At 47.2% G+C, this 15,505-nt stretch overlaps 3 protein-coding genes and 1 long non-coding RNA gene across 4 annotated transcripts in view; 1 reads left to right on the top strand and 3 right to left on the bottom strand.

Annotated features, from left to right (window-relative positions):
- Window positions 1-15,505, bottom strand: part of TAP2 (transporter 2, ATP binding cassette subfamily B member) — a 1,062,867-nt gene that overhangs the window by 663,024 nt on the left and 384,338 nt on the right. The gene's annotated exons all lie outside the window — the stretch shown is intronic.
- Window positions 1-15,505, top strand: part of LOC125428531 (zinc finger protein 708-like) — a 1,111,878-nt gene that overhangs the window by 880,765 nt on the left and 215,608 nt on the right. The window lies entirely within an intron of this gene.
- LOC125428560 (zinc finger protein 420-like) overlaps window positions 1-15,505 on the bottom strand; it is a 469,229-nt gene that overhangs the window by 326,201 nt on the left and 127,523 nt on the right. The gene's annotated exons all lie outside the window — the stretch shown is intronic.
- LOC125428943 lies at window positions 2,511-2,904 on the bottom strand. The gene is made up of 2 exons (XR_007243912.1): window positions 2,829-2,904; window positions 2,511-2,575 (listed from the first exon to the last, which is right to left on the bottom strand). It is a non-coding gene; the product is annotated as an uncharacterized LOC125428943 (long non-coding RNA).

The following is a 15,505-nucleotide window of genomic DNA, read 5'->3' as shown; positions in this document are numbered from 1 at the left end:
GAGAGAACTGTGACTAGTCCAAGGTCACTCAAAAGATTTCATGTGTGGGAGCAGGGAAACAAACCCAGTGCACCAGATTAGAACCCACTATTCTTAACCACTACACCCCACTGCTACTCACAATTCCAAAAAGTTGTGCTTTGTTTATGGCCATTATGATTTAGTGTCTTGCTATGTTAACATTAAATATTTGTTACCTGTCTGAAGCAATTTCATATTTGTTTGCCAGGCTACAAGGGTGCTGACAATTTAATTGATTTTAAAACCCCCACCTAGCTCTTCAGTGGCCCATGCGGAATCCTCCTAAGGCAGCCAATGTGGATAAAATTTCAGACTAGGAAATCCAAGGCCCAATCCCCACAGATGCTGAGCAGATCACAAGGCCTAGTGGTTCCCCGGCCAATGGAACTGGGAGGGAGTTGTGCCTATGAATTCCATGTCTTTAATGCTAGGACACATGGGTGGGAGAAGGTGCTTGCTTCATTGGGCCCTCTACAGGAGCAGGGTACATAGTCTCATTATGGCAACACATTTGGCTGGTTAGGGGGACCTGGATAGCAACATACTTGAGTGGTCAAGTTAGATCACTGGTTATACATTTGATTGCTCAAGTAGAATTCTGCCAATATGGGCCACTGGGCAGAAAAAAGATCCTCCATTCCAGTCTTAGTGTTGTTTAGATTATACCTGTTTTAGAGGCAGCTCTTGATTCTGGATGGCCCTTGTGGTCTCTTCCAACTCTATGATTCTACATGAATCATGTATGCCTCATGGTGCCTTGACGTTATACAAACATAATTCCACAGCATGGATGCTGAATATTTTTGCATTACGTCACCATAAATTCACCATCAGATCACAGGTCATGTTCACAGCTAAAGAATGCAATGCAAAAATCAGGTATCCGCTGCTTTGTGGAACCATGATGCAAAAGCAAAGCTCCAAATCTTGGATGCTCATGGATCCAATTTTTTTCATTGGATCACTCCAGATTTACTATCAAATTACATATCATGTCCATAACCACAAATTAAGAGCTAAAACTGGACTGTGTGGCTCAGAGAGGCTGGTGGGAGATGCAAGTTCTGAACTTGGCAACTAATTAGGTTTCTTTGCATCATGGAAAATTTCCCATGCATAGAAAGCTAGAACTGCAAGGAGAAAGGTTGTGCCCACGGTCCTTGCTTGCCTGGATCCGTTCAGAAACTGATATTTCCTGGGCGTGCCGGATGTGGGCAGTGGTGGGATTCAAATAATATAACAACTGGTTCCAGTGGTGGGATTCAAATAATTTAACAATTGGTTGTTTACAAGCACCATTTTAACAACCAGTTCTGCCAAAGTGGTGCGAACCTGCTGTGGGTCTTCACTCTTTTCTTCCATCCAGCATTCAGCACTGCTGACCCTGAATAGATCCTGCAAGTCTGATTCATAATCTTGGGGAGTCTGGAGAGCTCCCCTTCACACACACCCAGGGGAGTAGAAAATAGAACAAAACTTAAAGAGAAAGACACTATAATTGTTATTTTATTGGATACAAAACAGAATGCAAAGGAGGAGAACTGTAAAGAACCTCCCCATATCAAGCTGAAGCACATGCACAGACACAAAACTGAGGCCCCTTCCGCACATGCAAAATAATGCGTTTTCAAACCACTTTCACAACTGTTTGCAAGTGGATTTTGCCATTCCGCACAGCTTCAAAGAGCACTGAAAGCAGTTTGAAAGTGCATTATTCTGCATGTGCGGAATGAGCCTAAGAATGGGGGAAAGGGGCATGAAAGGCAATATTAACTGACCCAAGGTGAGTGAGAAGCTGAGAACTGCAGAATCTGTGCAACAGAAGTCCAATAAGAGAGACAGAAAGTGTCCTGCAACAGTTGCAAAGGTCTCCAAGGAAATGGGGGAAACTTGGCACACCCTTTTCATGGACACAGCTTCCCTCTTTTATGGGGAAGTGTCCCATGATCAGGATTGGTTCAAGAAAAAAATTGAATTTGACTGGGTAGTTTGAGGTTACTTTCTCAAAATTTGGTGGGAAGAGTTGGAAATGGCATCCGGCTTTCCAAAGTGGGGAAATTTTCAGAGCCTGAGTCAATCGGGTTTGCCTGACTGGAAGTTTGGCTGTTTGATGACTCAGAGGTGATTAACTGGAAATGGTCTTGTGTTGCTGTGAAAAAACAATCTTAAACTAGAGCTACAGTTGTATATGTGCCTTGGAGCTGAGGGAGTATGTCAAAGCATTCGTGAAGTTCTGCCTCTGTGATGGAAATGGCTTTCCAGTGGGTGCATCTCCAAAACTGTAAGAGAAGACTGAGAATCAAATTGAGATGTCTCATCTGAGAGTGGACAGGAGCCTTACAATGAGCATTACAAAAGTTTTTCTCCTGTGTGGGTTCTTTGATGCCGTTGAAGAGGGCTACTCTGACTGAATCTCTTTCCACACGCCAAACATTCAAAAGGTCTCTCCTTTGTGTGAGTTCTTTGATGCCTTTGAAGACTGCCATTCCGACTGAATCTCCTTCCACACTTTGAGCATTCAAAAGGTTTCTCCTTTGTGTGAGTTCTATGATGCCTTTGAAGAGTGCTACTAAGACTGAATCTCTTTCCACATTCTGAGCATACAAAAGGTCTCTCCTTTGTGTGAATTCTTTGATGGCGTTGAAGAGTGCTACTCTGATTGAATCTCTTTCCACACTCTGAGCATACAAAAGGTCTCTCTTTTGTGTGTGTTCTTTGATGTTGCTTAAGATAGTCACTCCGACTGAAGCTTTTCCCGCACTCTGAACATTCAAAAGGCCTTTCCTTTGTGTGGGTTCTTTGATGACTTTGAAGATGGCAACTCTGACTGAATGTCTTTCTACACTCTGAGCATTCAAAAGGCCTCTCCTTTGTATGAGTTCTTCGATGCTTTCGAAGAGTGCTACTATGACTGAATCTCTTGCCACATTCTGAGCATCCAAAAGGTCTTTCCTTGGTGTGGGTTCTTTGATGATTTTGAAGAGTGCTGCTATGACTGAATCTCTTTCCACACTCTAAACATTCAAAAGGTCTTTCCTTCGTGTGAGTTCTTTGATGCTGCTGAACATGGCTGCTCTGACTGAATCTCTTTCCACATTCTGAACATTCAAAAGGTCTCTCCTTTGTGTGAGTTCTTTGATGCCTTTGGAGAGCATCATTCTGACTGAATCTCTTTCCACACGCTGAGCATTGAAAAGGTTTCTCTCCTTTGTGGGTTCTTTGGTGCACAAGGAGTTTTGATCTGCAACTGAAAAACTTTTCATACTGAAAAGATTTATGTGCCCTCACTATACTGTGCTTTGGAACGTGTACATTCCCCTTCTTTCCACCAGAGAAGGTAATTCCCCTCTCTAAGCAGATTAATTGATTCTCTCCAGAATGAGTATTTTTGTATTCAAAAAGATCTGATTTTTGTGAGGCGTTCTTGCTGCAGTCTGAGCAGCTATAAAATTTCTCTCCTTTATGAGTACTTTGATGACCAAGTAACTCCACTCTACACAGGAAAGCCTTGTCACACTCCAAGCATTGATGGGTCTTCTGTCCACCATATATTTGCAAATGCATCTCATATTGGCTTTGATCTGCGAAGTTCATTCCACATTCAAAGGACAGATATTCTTCGTCTACTGTGTGGATTTGTTCACAGAAATCCTGCCCTTGGTGAGAAATGGGTTGATCACTCTCCTCGGCTACAAGAGTATCTTTCTGCCTCTTAGGTGCACCTTGATTCGTGAAGTTTACTTTCAGATCTTCATTCTTGACTTTATCTGGCAATAGCTGATGTAGTTCCTCATCCCCCTCGATCCACTGCTTGTTCCCTGCTGGAACAAAAAGAGAGATCCTGTTAATACCCACACAAGGAGGTCTCATCTACTCTTGAGATCCCATCCATACTCAAAACATTTTAGTGGCTATTTGCTGCTGCAGATAAAACTGTATATTAATATACACTTTAAAGGAACATTCAAGCCTGCTGCATGAGAAAGACTTAGTCTGCAGTCTGAAGATTTATACACCTTGTCACCTGAGTGAATTCTTTGATAAGCATAAGCATAAGCATTTTATTGTCATTGTGCACGCACAACAAAATTTACAGCAGCATTCCTCGATGCACACAATTTCAGACTCATACATCATCCTCACTTTCCCCTTCCTCCAGCCATCCCTACACAGCCCCAAATACATCAATATGAAGCAGCGGAGTTTAGCATAGCCACAGCTCTAGAGTAGAAGCTGTCTCTAAGCCTCTTTGTCCTAGTTCTGAGGGCCCTGTATCGTCTGCCAGATGGTAACAGTTTAAAAAGAGAGTGTGCTGGATGAGCCGGGTCCCTCAGAATATTTTGGGCTTTATTTAGGCTTCGGGAATTATAGATTTCTTCCAAGGAGGGAAGAGGGCAGCCGATAATCCTTTGTGCAGTAGTGATCACCCTTTGGAGCGCCTTCCTATTCGCCACTGTGCAACTGGAGAACCATACATAGATGCAGTAGGTTAGGACACTCTCTATAGCACAGCGGTAAAAGGACACCAGAAGTTTTCCATCCAGTTGTTGCTTCCTTAAAAGTCTCAGAAAGTACAGTCTTTGCTGGAGCTTTCTTAACCACCGCTGACAGTCTGTGCGCCCCAGGTCAAGTCCTCTTTAATCATAACGCTCAGAAATTTAAAAACTAGCCAATTCAGCTCTACTTGATCTCCATTTTATAGTCAAGGGCTGAATTTCTGAGCTATTCCTTCTATAGTCCACTATGAGCTCCTTTGTCTTGTTAGTGTTAAGAACCAGGTTATTTTCCCTGCACCATGAGAGCAGTCGGTCCACCTCACTCCGATAGGCAGACTCATCCCCTCCAGAGATGAGCCCCACCACCGTTGTGTCATCAGCAAATTTGATAATGGTGTTACTATGATAGACAGGAGTACAGTCATATGTATAAAGGGTGAACAGTAAAGGACTCAACACACAGCCCTGTGGCGTTCCCATATTTAGAGTAAGAACTGAGGAAACCCGATTTCCCAGTCTAACCCTCTGGGAACGTCCAGACAAGAAGTCCCTAATCCACAAACAGATTGAATGTGAGATGTGCAGAAAGAGCTAATTTCTGGCTGAAGGTTTTTCCGCACATCATGTAATCATACAGTTTCTCTCCTAAGGGAATTTGCCTCTTGGAAATAAGACTGATGTTCTTACTGAAAGTCTTTTCAAACGTCACACTTCCATTTTCATTTTCCCTGGAGTGGATTCCCTGGTTAGCACGGAGGCCTTCATTTGTTATTTTGGTTGTCATTTCCTCTTGAATTGGGATTTCAAGGAAGCACCCTCCTTGGGACAGAAAAAGTTTATCACTCATCTTGTCTGCGTAGCTTCTTTCCTTCCCCTGTAGTTCATCTCCATCATCCCCAAAGTTTCCCTCAGAATCTTCATCCTGGTCTTTTCCCACAGAGAATGCCTGGACTCCCCCAACCGTCTCCGCTACATGTGGTGCTGGAAGAAAGAGAAAGATCCAGTCAGCACCTAGGCAGGAAGCCAAGCTGCCCTTCAGGCACCGCTTATTAATAGGTGAGAATTTCCTTTATCAGACCTTCTCTCCTGTCCCCCAACTGGCAAACTTCTCACATCTTATTCCCAGCTAGGCCCAGCAAGTTAGCAATTTTATATTCTGCCGATCTCTCCATGGTATTTTAAGAGGGGAAAGTGGCAGAGAATTGGTCTCCCACTGTTCACTTTTGACTTGTCTTGCAGTTCTTCTGTGTCTCTGCTACTGATGATTAAATTGAAAAAGAGGAAGAAGGGAACACTTTTGTACCCCACCCAAAGAGCCTCAAAGTGTCTTAGAAATGACACTCCTTTCTTCTCCATAGAACAGGCACCTTGCAAGGGAGGTGGGGGTGAGAGAACTGAGAATGGCCCAAAGTTACCCAGCAGGTTTCACATGGATGAATAGGGACTTGAACCCTTCCCTTCAGATTAGAGTCCACTGCTCTTAACTACAACACGCTGGTTCTATGTAAGAAGTAGTCTTGCAATTGGAGACAGAGTTTCTTTTGAGTTGTGATAAAAGCCAAGAAGAACCGGTTGTCAGATTTGCTTGGGGGAGGGGGGGGGCAGGGGAGAAGCCAGGACTTCACCAAGTGAACCCCACAGTTCAAAGGGGACCCCCTTGATTATGGATAGGGCAGGTAAGGCCAAAAGGCATATAGATGATGGCTGTAGGAAAGGGTTGACAGCCTTCAGCCTCCTCCAGTTCGGCTGTTCTTAAGCAACTCTCCTTTCACCTTTCCCATGGAATGTCCAATATTTAAGAATGCTGCAGTCTCAAGAGCCAAGGTTGAACTGAGCCCAGGAAGCAGCTTTGGTGCCCCTCAGATTTCAACCCTCAGAAGTCCTCCCTCTCTCCTTTTTTCATTCTGCCAAACTACGAATTGCTAAGAAGTGAAGCAGACATCCTCTGGAGCAGGGGTGGCCAACCTATGGCACTCCAGATGTTCATGCACTACAATTCCCATCAGCCCTTGCCAGCATGGCTAATTGGCTAATTGCTTATTCCCTTGCCATAACCACAAAGGATCCTGACCTGCAGCCAGCTCATTAAGGAAGGAAATACTCTCTTCAGGTCCTCTTAAGAAACTCTCCAGTCTTTCTTTGGATGCAAGGACTTTGTTCATCTCCACAGTTGTCTTTCTTACATTCCTGGCTCCTTTGGCACAGAGAGAGAAAGTGACCATTCTTATATGGAAAAGGAAAGAAATCCAAGGAAGGGGTTTTTTCCCCTGGGAAGAATGGAAACTTGGTCAAGACCAAAGCCTACAATTCCAATCAGCACAAGATTCTGCTTTTTCCTCTACTTTTAAGGGGTATCCATGCAGCTTACAATTGTCTTCCCTTCCCCTCTCCACAACAGACACCATGGCCCCTTCCGCACACACAGAATAATGCACTTTCAATCCAATTTCCATGCACTTTGAAGCTGGATTTTACTATGTGGAATAGCAAAATCCACTTTCAAACAATTGTGAAAGTGGATTGAATGTGCATTATTCTGCATGTGCAGAAGGGACCCTTACTAGGTAAGTGGGACTGACAGAGTGCGGAGAGAACTGTGATTGACCCAAGGTCACCCAGCAGGCTCATGTGAACGAATGGGGAACTGAACTCCTTTCTCCAGGTTATAGCCTGCTGCTCTTAGCCACTACACCACACTGGTTCTTCAGATCATAGTCAGAGGGGATCGCCCTAATTCCATTGGGAAGACAAGTGTGTTCTAATAGTTGGCAATTGATGAATGAATTTATTTGTATGCAGCCATGGGCCATTACAAACACATCACCAGTTACATAAAAACATTATGAATAGACATGATAAATTCATATATACAACACTGGTAAAAATATACAGTGATATAAAGTAAAATATACAGCACTATACCAATGAAACCACCACTAAGAATCAGCTCTAAAAGACTGCTCCCTTTGCAACCACATTGGATCTTATTTTCTTTGATGTCAGAATATATAAAGACATCCTATGAAAAACATACTCATCAAAGTCCAATAATAAAAATATTAGCTTCTTGGCATTAGAGTGGATATTTAAACCAGAAACCATCCCGGCAAGGAAATTTAGCCCTGGGTTTCACATACAGCTGACAGTCAAATATATAACGGAGCAAGTCCTCCAGTGTTTGCAATCCCCAGATAAAAAAGCATTGATCTTTTGGCAATAGTGTCTGCCCCAAGCAGCCACTGGCACTGTTTGAAAGCATAAAGACATCAAGGTCTCTCTAAGTTTTCAATCTGACTGGGTAGGAAGTCCTATGATGATGGTTTTCGAACAATGTAAGCCATAGAGAGGTCTCCTGTTTCAAGATTAGTGATTTATCCATAAAGGCATCAAATACATACACCCAGTCTCTAAGTCTGCAAATAACCCTAGAAGGTCCTCTGGGATTGAGTATTGGGGCAGTATTATTATATTGTTACTAGCATTAAAGGCAGGGCAGGGAAAGAGTGTGTGTGGGGGGGGGGACGGGGCAGGGGAGAGCATGCTGGGGAGGGGAAACAGGCATGGGGAGAGTGCGCATGGGAGACCGGGCAGGGGGAGAGTGTGCGTGGGGGACCAGGCAGGCTGGTGGTAGGTTGTCTGGCCCCCTGCCTTTTTGGCCTCCCTGTCATTGATCCTGCCAGTTATCCCGCCCCACCCCAACTTGCTGCGTGGTGGCTGTGGTGCTCCACTGCCGCTCTGGCATCACTCTGTGCTGGCACAGGGCTTGAAGTGTTGCAGGTAGGTTGCCAGGGCCAGAGTCCAGACTCCTGGACAGGAGGGTGGGATTGCTTGTTGGGGTGAGGTATGAGAGGCCTCTCATCTGGGCCACTGGAGTCCTCGTGGGGAGGGATAGAATATGACTTGAAATTGGTTTTGAATAATTTCTGGACTAGCTAAAAGGTTTTATTTCCATCCCCACACTTTTGCTCCATAGAGGTGGGGAGGGACCACCTTACTTTTATCTAATATTAAGGCAGGGTCTACAAGGACGCCTCCCTTTTTTAATAGAAACAACTCTATTCTTATCGCAGAAGACCTGTTGCCAAATGCACATTCCAGTTTAAGGTCTCCTCAAATGTAACTCCAAGGTATTCAAAAGAGCTGAACTGTTTAACTGGGTTTCCACATAAGGCTTCCAAAATAAAAGCTTTTAACTAACCGAGTCTGCAGGTTACTGGGGCAACTATTATCCAGAGCTTGTAAATCAACATTTAAGTCAACTGTTATTTGAGTAATCGGGCTGCCACAACCCCATCCCCTTTAAACGGGTTTTGACTGCTGGGATTGAGGAACCCCTGGACAGAGGGAGAATCAGGATCCTGGGTTCATGTTTCCTGAAGGCAAAAGATATCAGGACCTTGTAAAGAAAAATCTAAACAATGAAGTTCATTTCTCCACACACACACACACCCCTCCCCGCAAGATTCCAGGACAAAAGCTTTAGATGTCAGTTTGCATTTTGATATCTTGTTCGGATGGTCATCAGCATCTAAATGGTGGGCAACTGAGAAATTAGGATGTGGCCCCTTCCAGAATGACCTGAGTGGCTTGCATGATGGCCACAACATTGACCTCAGTTGCCCCAGGGCCAGCCAGACCACTTGGATCACTCTACTCGGCCATGCTGAGTATCACTTCCATTGCCACACTGCTACCTTGAGGCTCTCAAAATGGACTGAGAAGCAGGGCAGGCTTCAACACAACGTACTACTGTTCAAGATTTTGACTCATGCATCCTCCCAAAGGTACCTATGAAAGTCCCTTACCCAGAGAAGCCACAGTCCCATAGTTTGCCAGCATGACTTCCTTGTAGAGAGATCTTTGTTCTGGATCCAGTAATGCCCACTCTGCCTCTAGGAAATACACGGCCACCTCCTCAAAGGTAACCAGAGCCTGAAAGAAAAGCAGATTCCCTCATCAGAGGTCATGTCGGGCAGAGACGGCACTCTGGAAGGGGATGTTCTGGGAGGGTGCAAGATGGAGAGCTCAGCTTTGTATGAGGAATGGTGTTCAGAGCCTCTTGGCTGGGCCCCTTAGCACCAACTGCAGGAGAAAAGCCCCCCTGAGAAGGGAAGGGGGGTTCAGGGTGTCGCCCATTCATCTCCCCTACCTGGACCGGAGGTTCAGCAGCTGTTTCCATGCCTCCGCAAAGAGAACGGATCAACACTGTCTCTTCACTGCCTGCAAGGGAGGAAAAAGTGGAAGAAAGAGTATTAGCCTCCACTTCCTATGCTGTCTGCTGCGTGAATCATGCTTCATTCACCCTCACTGCCGGGTTTGTGAAACCTTGCCCTGCGTACTGTCAAAAACAATTCTAACACTTTCTAGTAAGCACTGGAAGTGATGGAAGAGAAGCAGAATGTACCCATGAGCTGTAAATGCCACTGACACATTTCATCTGCTGGATCAGACCCAAGGCCCAGACATGCTATTCTCCCACCAGCTAGGTAGGCCCTTGCATATGCCCTTGAGTCCAGACTAATGAAAGAAAAAGACAGAGGCCAAAATGACATCATGTGGCCCTTTGCTGTCACACCAGGCCAAACGAAGCAGGCCTGAATTAAGCACATCTGGAAATTGAGGGCAATACCAATGTTTCTGTAGCATCTGCTGATCCACTAATGTCACATCTGAGTGACAGAGGCCTCATCAATGTGACATCAGCTCCACCTCATTGTGACATCACCATGTGACATCAGCTTATCTCACTGTGATATCACATCCAACCCAGTCCTCCCCACACCTTGGCTTCCCTCATCCAGCATCCTATTTCCTACAGCAGTCCATCAGATGTCCCAATAATCATGAGCACAAAACATATTTTCCCAGGGTTCCTGGCCCCTAGCAACTGATTTTCAGAGCTGTGCTGACCAGAACATGTAGGCTTTGTTTTTCAAGACATAGGCCGAGATTTGTCTGCCTTTTCTTTTGAGCCACCTTGAATCCATCTAATGGAAAAAGGAGGGACGTGAATATTGTAATCAATGTGATGAACTCAATTTGTCTAATCCCCTTTTACAGGCATCCTAGATATTGAACATTGAGTGCCATAAGACGGATGAAAAAGTATTTGATTTTTTTTTAACCAGAACTCTCTGCCCATCAAATTAACTGGGTGTCCCAATTCCATCCAGACATGATGAGACCTTACCAGATGAGAGGGCATCGTGGGCGTGCTCCTGGGCCCAGGTCAGCTGCCCTTCCTCCAATGGAGCTCCTTTCATCAGAGAGAATTTTGTTTCCATCTTCATGGATGGACCCCACCTCTGAAACAGCAGTGAGGGAGACTAGAAAGAGACGGAATGGAACTTACTATGAAATGAAGAAATGGATCCTGCCCCCGTCCCAGACTCTTCACGTCTCTAACTAGAAGGATTTTAAAAATCAACCCTGGGGAATTATCTGGAAGGATAAGAAATTCCCAAGAAGTGGCAGCTGAAGCAAGTTGTTAAAACCTCCCATTTGGATGACTGACACCTGGACAAAACACCTTGACAAATATTGGGCAGAGAAGTGGTCAGATCATTGCTTGAAATGGACCTAACTGGAAAGAAAAGCCCTCACCTGTTCTGCCTGCCTCTTCTCCTCAGCCTGACTCAGGAGGAAACCCTCGGCCAGGGCCACCGCTTGGGAACTGGTCTCCGGCCCACATCCTCTGACCCAGCACTGCATTTCCTGGGGCAGGAGGGTCAGGAACTGCTCCAGGATCACCAGGTCCAGGATCTGCTTCTTGGAGTGCCTCTCTGGATTCAACCAGCGGTTGCAAAGTCCATGGAGCTGGCTGCAAACCTCTCGGGGCCCATCGGCCTCATGATAGCGGAACTGCCGGAAGCGTTGGCAAAGTACTTCTGAGTTCAGGGGCTTTTGTTCCCGAATCTCTGGCACAGCTCTCTCCCAGAATGCAACACCACTCCCAGCTTGGATGTGATGGGGGTCTTTCCTTGCTCTCTTGCCAAGTCCAGACCCTTCTGGGTCCTGCTCTTCCATCTCCATCCTTTTCTATAAGGTCACCTGCAACATTGAAAATATACCTTTACTCTCCGGAGTATGAAAAAGGCTTCTCCCAGAGAGAGTGGGTAGAGAGAAGCAAGGAACACAAAAGAGAATGGGGATTCACAATGGATCAAAACAGAAATGTTTCTTGCGGTTGGCAGTATCATTCCACTATATTACGTGCCCAGCTTTGTTAGACATGCCTTTTTGGTCCTGCCTCTTTAGAGATGTTACTTTGGGTCAAACTGTCCACGGGCCTTTGCACAGCTACTAAGCATGTCAGGAGGTATGCCCAGAGTGGTCTCCTGCTAATGTCGGGCAAGTGTAAATCTGATGTTGGCACAGGATGGGATTGTATCAGGGGTGTGGTTTATGCATGGAAAGGGAAACAAGGGATGCTTGGATGGAAGGGGTGGCGGCGGCAAAATAAACCCTGCCAAATGCACAATGTTGCGAACTGCAGTTTTGGAAATCCTGGAAATTCGGAGGCTGGAAAGAATGGTGTTTCACTATGTCCAGCTCCACAACTCTGAGGTCACCCTGAGCCAAGAGTAACTTCTGTTTTTTAAAAAAATTATTGAACAGAGAGTTTATATCTTTCTGTGATCCCGTCTTGTGGCATTCATGAAATAAAGTTTTGTTTTTAAAAAATACAACAGCAATGAAGTATATAAAACAATAATCCGAGAGGCAGCAGCATATGGCATAATCTCTGAGAAGCAGCAGAAGGTGGCTGAACAGAGAGTAAAAGGTGAGTTCTATTTTTGGAGGGTTAGCCTTAAAACCATATCTTTAACTGTGTTTGGAGGGCAGCTGTGTTTGTTATTTGAGAGTCTGGGAAGGTTTTTGGGGTGTGTCTTTCCCTCAGGCTTCTGACAGGAGGGGCTTTGTATGAGGATTGACTTTTTCTGATGAACTGTCTTCTGCAATGTTGCACTTTGCCCTGAGGCGGAGCGAGGAAAAACCCTGCCCGGGGCGTGCTCGCGCCCTGCGCCCCCTCCGCAGCCCGGCCATGCCTCCACCATGGCTCCGCCCGGGGCGTCATGCCCTCATCCCGTCAGCACTATGTCTCTGACTTTGCCTAAGGACACCTGAAAATGGTTATCACAGGCTTCAGTTATGGAAGGGGCAGCCCGTCCTTGAGTGGAGTAATTGACTTTTAAGAACAGTTGGAAGGTAAGAGGAGCAGGAGGAGGCTGTGTTTAATTGAGAGCTGGTCTTTTTGTCCTTCCTCCCTAAGCCTCTGTGGCTTGGAGGGTTAATTTTGTATTTGCTGTCTCTTTTAAGATTTGATATATTACATGGGGAGCTGATGATTTAACCTTGGGAATTTCTGCCAATAAATCTTTGAACTTTGTTTGGACTACGGTGTTTGGAGCGCTGGTTGTGTTTGCAAAAGTTCCGGTTTACGAACCCTTTGATGAAGAAGACTAAATGAGGAGACTGGCCATAATTCTTTTCTTCCATTTACTACCCAGCACTGCTGACCCTGAAGAGATCCTGCAACTCTGGTTCATAATCTCAGGGACTCTGGAGACCCACACGCACATCCAGGGGAGTAGAAAAGTAGCCTCCAACTTGGAGGACCAAAAGGGAGAAGGAAAGAGAGGATTGGAGGAGGGCTCTCCTGTTTCCCAAAGACCAGAGGGGGTAGAGAAAGGGGATGGGGTCCCCTCAAATCTCCTGCCCCTTCTCAGCCTTGACCTATCAGGAAATAGAAGATCTCTTGTAGGGCTTAATGTGCTGGCTCTTCTTTCTTCGGGGGGGTTCTTCATTTTGCACCAAGAGGCTCTTTCTGGCAAGGAAGTGGGGTGTGAACCCCTTCCTTTGGGTCCTGCCTAGCAGATGCCCTGCATTGCACCCCTACTCGCTCCCTCAATGTGAGGGTTTTGGCCCGGAGAACCCTCTCTGGACCCCTCTGAGCTCTTTGCTCCGGGCTTTGCCCTCCGGAATGAAGTGTGGGGGGATCCCCTGCAGACTCCGCCCCTTCTGAATGAGCCTCGTTTCCAAACACGCTGAATGCCCAGAGAAGATCCCGGGGCGGGGCGGGGCGGGGCGGGGCGGGGGCGGGTCCCGTTCGCCCACTCCCCTCGCTGGAGGGATGCATGCCCCGCCCCACCGCCCAGATCCCTCTTCTGGAGCCCGAGCCAGCCTCTTGCACCTGATAGCAGCGGCCGGGGGGGGGGGGATCTGTCCTTAAGCAATCCCCCTCCCCAATACAGCCCCCTCTTCCCTCCCCCCCTCTCCCCTCCACTCCCAGCCCCCTCCCCACCAAGAGGACTCGTCCAGACCCTCCGCTGCTTCCTCCCCCCCCCCCAAATCTGGATCACTTGTGCCTCCGCAATGCAGGGGAAGGGGCTGCACCCCGCCCCCCACCGCCCGAAGCTTTGTGCAGAAGGGGAGCAGAGGGAGCAGCCCCCCTTCCCAGGCTTTGCAGTGGGGCGGCTCCGACTCCCTCCCACCCCCACCCCACAGACCTGCATCCCCCGCCCCCAAACTCCCCCTGGACTCACTCGGGGAAGGGGCTGCCGGTGGTGCTGGAGGAGCGGGGGAAAGGCCACTTCCTCGCCTGCAGACCCCACTAAGGAAGGAAGGAAGTGGCCTCCCCGCCCCCTTCCCTGGAGGCCTCTCTAGGAGTTCATTTCCTTGGTGCGGGGACAGCCAGTGATGGGGGGGGGAGTCGGGCCCGAAAGAGACGCCCCCTCTGCAAAAGGGGCTTTGGGGCGGGGGAGGAGCAGCCGAGAGGCCGGGAGGGGGCGGCTGGAGGGGAACAGATCAGCCCCCCGTCCAGCCTTGAGTCACCTCTGGCAATTGGAGGTGTGGCCCCTCCCCAAGCAGCAGGAAGAACAGACCCCCCCCGAAGAAAGGGGGTCTCCACTGCCAGCCCCCTCCTCCTTGGGAGGTGGGGGTCCCCAGGAAGCCCCCTGGATCCGCCCCAGGGGTCAGGGGGGCTGGATCTGGCTGCGGGGGGAGGGTGGCAAGGAGGGGGGCGGGCAGGCAAGGCAGCCTTTTCCCTGCCGGAGATAATGCCCGGCTATGACAACGTGGGCATTTCCCCCTTCCCAGAAGCCTCCTGGCCCCCCTCCCTCGCGCCGCCCCCCCCCCCCCCATGTCTTTTTATCTTTAAACCTGGGATGGACACATTGTTTCAGCGCTGCCTTGTATGAGGTTTATCATATGCAATCGAGCATTTTATATAAATTGTATTTTATTATCTATGTTAGCTGCTCTGATATTTAATACTGCTACTAATAATAATGCTGCTGATCTCTACCAGCAAGTCCACCCCTCTTTCTCCTGGTCCCCCCCCCCACTGTGACTGGCCCTGGTGGGGTGGGGGCTGACCTTTTCCCTCCCCACAGTAATTGCAAAGGCCATTTTGCATAGAGAAGGGGAGAGAAAATTATTATTATTATTATTATTAAGAACATAAGAACATAAGAATTAGCCTGCTGGATCAGACCAGAGTCCATCTAGTCCAGCATTCTGCTACTCGCAGTGGCCCACCAGGTGCCTTTGGGAGCTCACATGCAGGAGGTGAAAGCAATGGCCTTCTGCGGCTGCTGCTCCTGAGCACCTGGTCTGCTAAGGCATTAGCAATCTGAGATCAAGGAGGATCAAGATTGGTAGCCATAGATTGACTTCTCCTCCATAAATCTGTCCAAGCCCTTTTTAAAGCTATCCAGGTTAGTGGCCATCACCACCTCCTGTGGCAGCATATTCCAAACACCAATCACACGTTGCGTGAAGAAGTGTTTCCTTTTATTATTATTATTATTATTATTATTATTATTATTATTATTATTATTATTATTATTATTATTATTATTAGGTTTATAGAAGGGGTTTCTTTGGCTCCCCAACTTAGGGGTGCCGGTCCCCACCCCTGCTGTCTTTGCCACACAGAAACTGATGCCGGCCAGTCCAAAATCCTAAAAATGGAGTGAAAAGACCCC

This window comes from Sphaerodactylus townsendi, linkage group LG03, assembly GCF_021028975.2.
Source record: "Sphaerodactylus townsendi isolate TG3544 linkage group LG03, MPM_Stown_v2.3, whole genome shotgun sequence".
In the NCBI taxonomy this organism is placed as follows: domain Eukaryota; kingdom Metazoa; phylum Chordata; class Lepidosauria; order Squamata; family Sphaerodactylidae; genus Sphaerodactylus; species Sphaerodactylus townsendi.
This window is presented reverse-complemented; position numbering and strand designations above follow the sequence as displayed.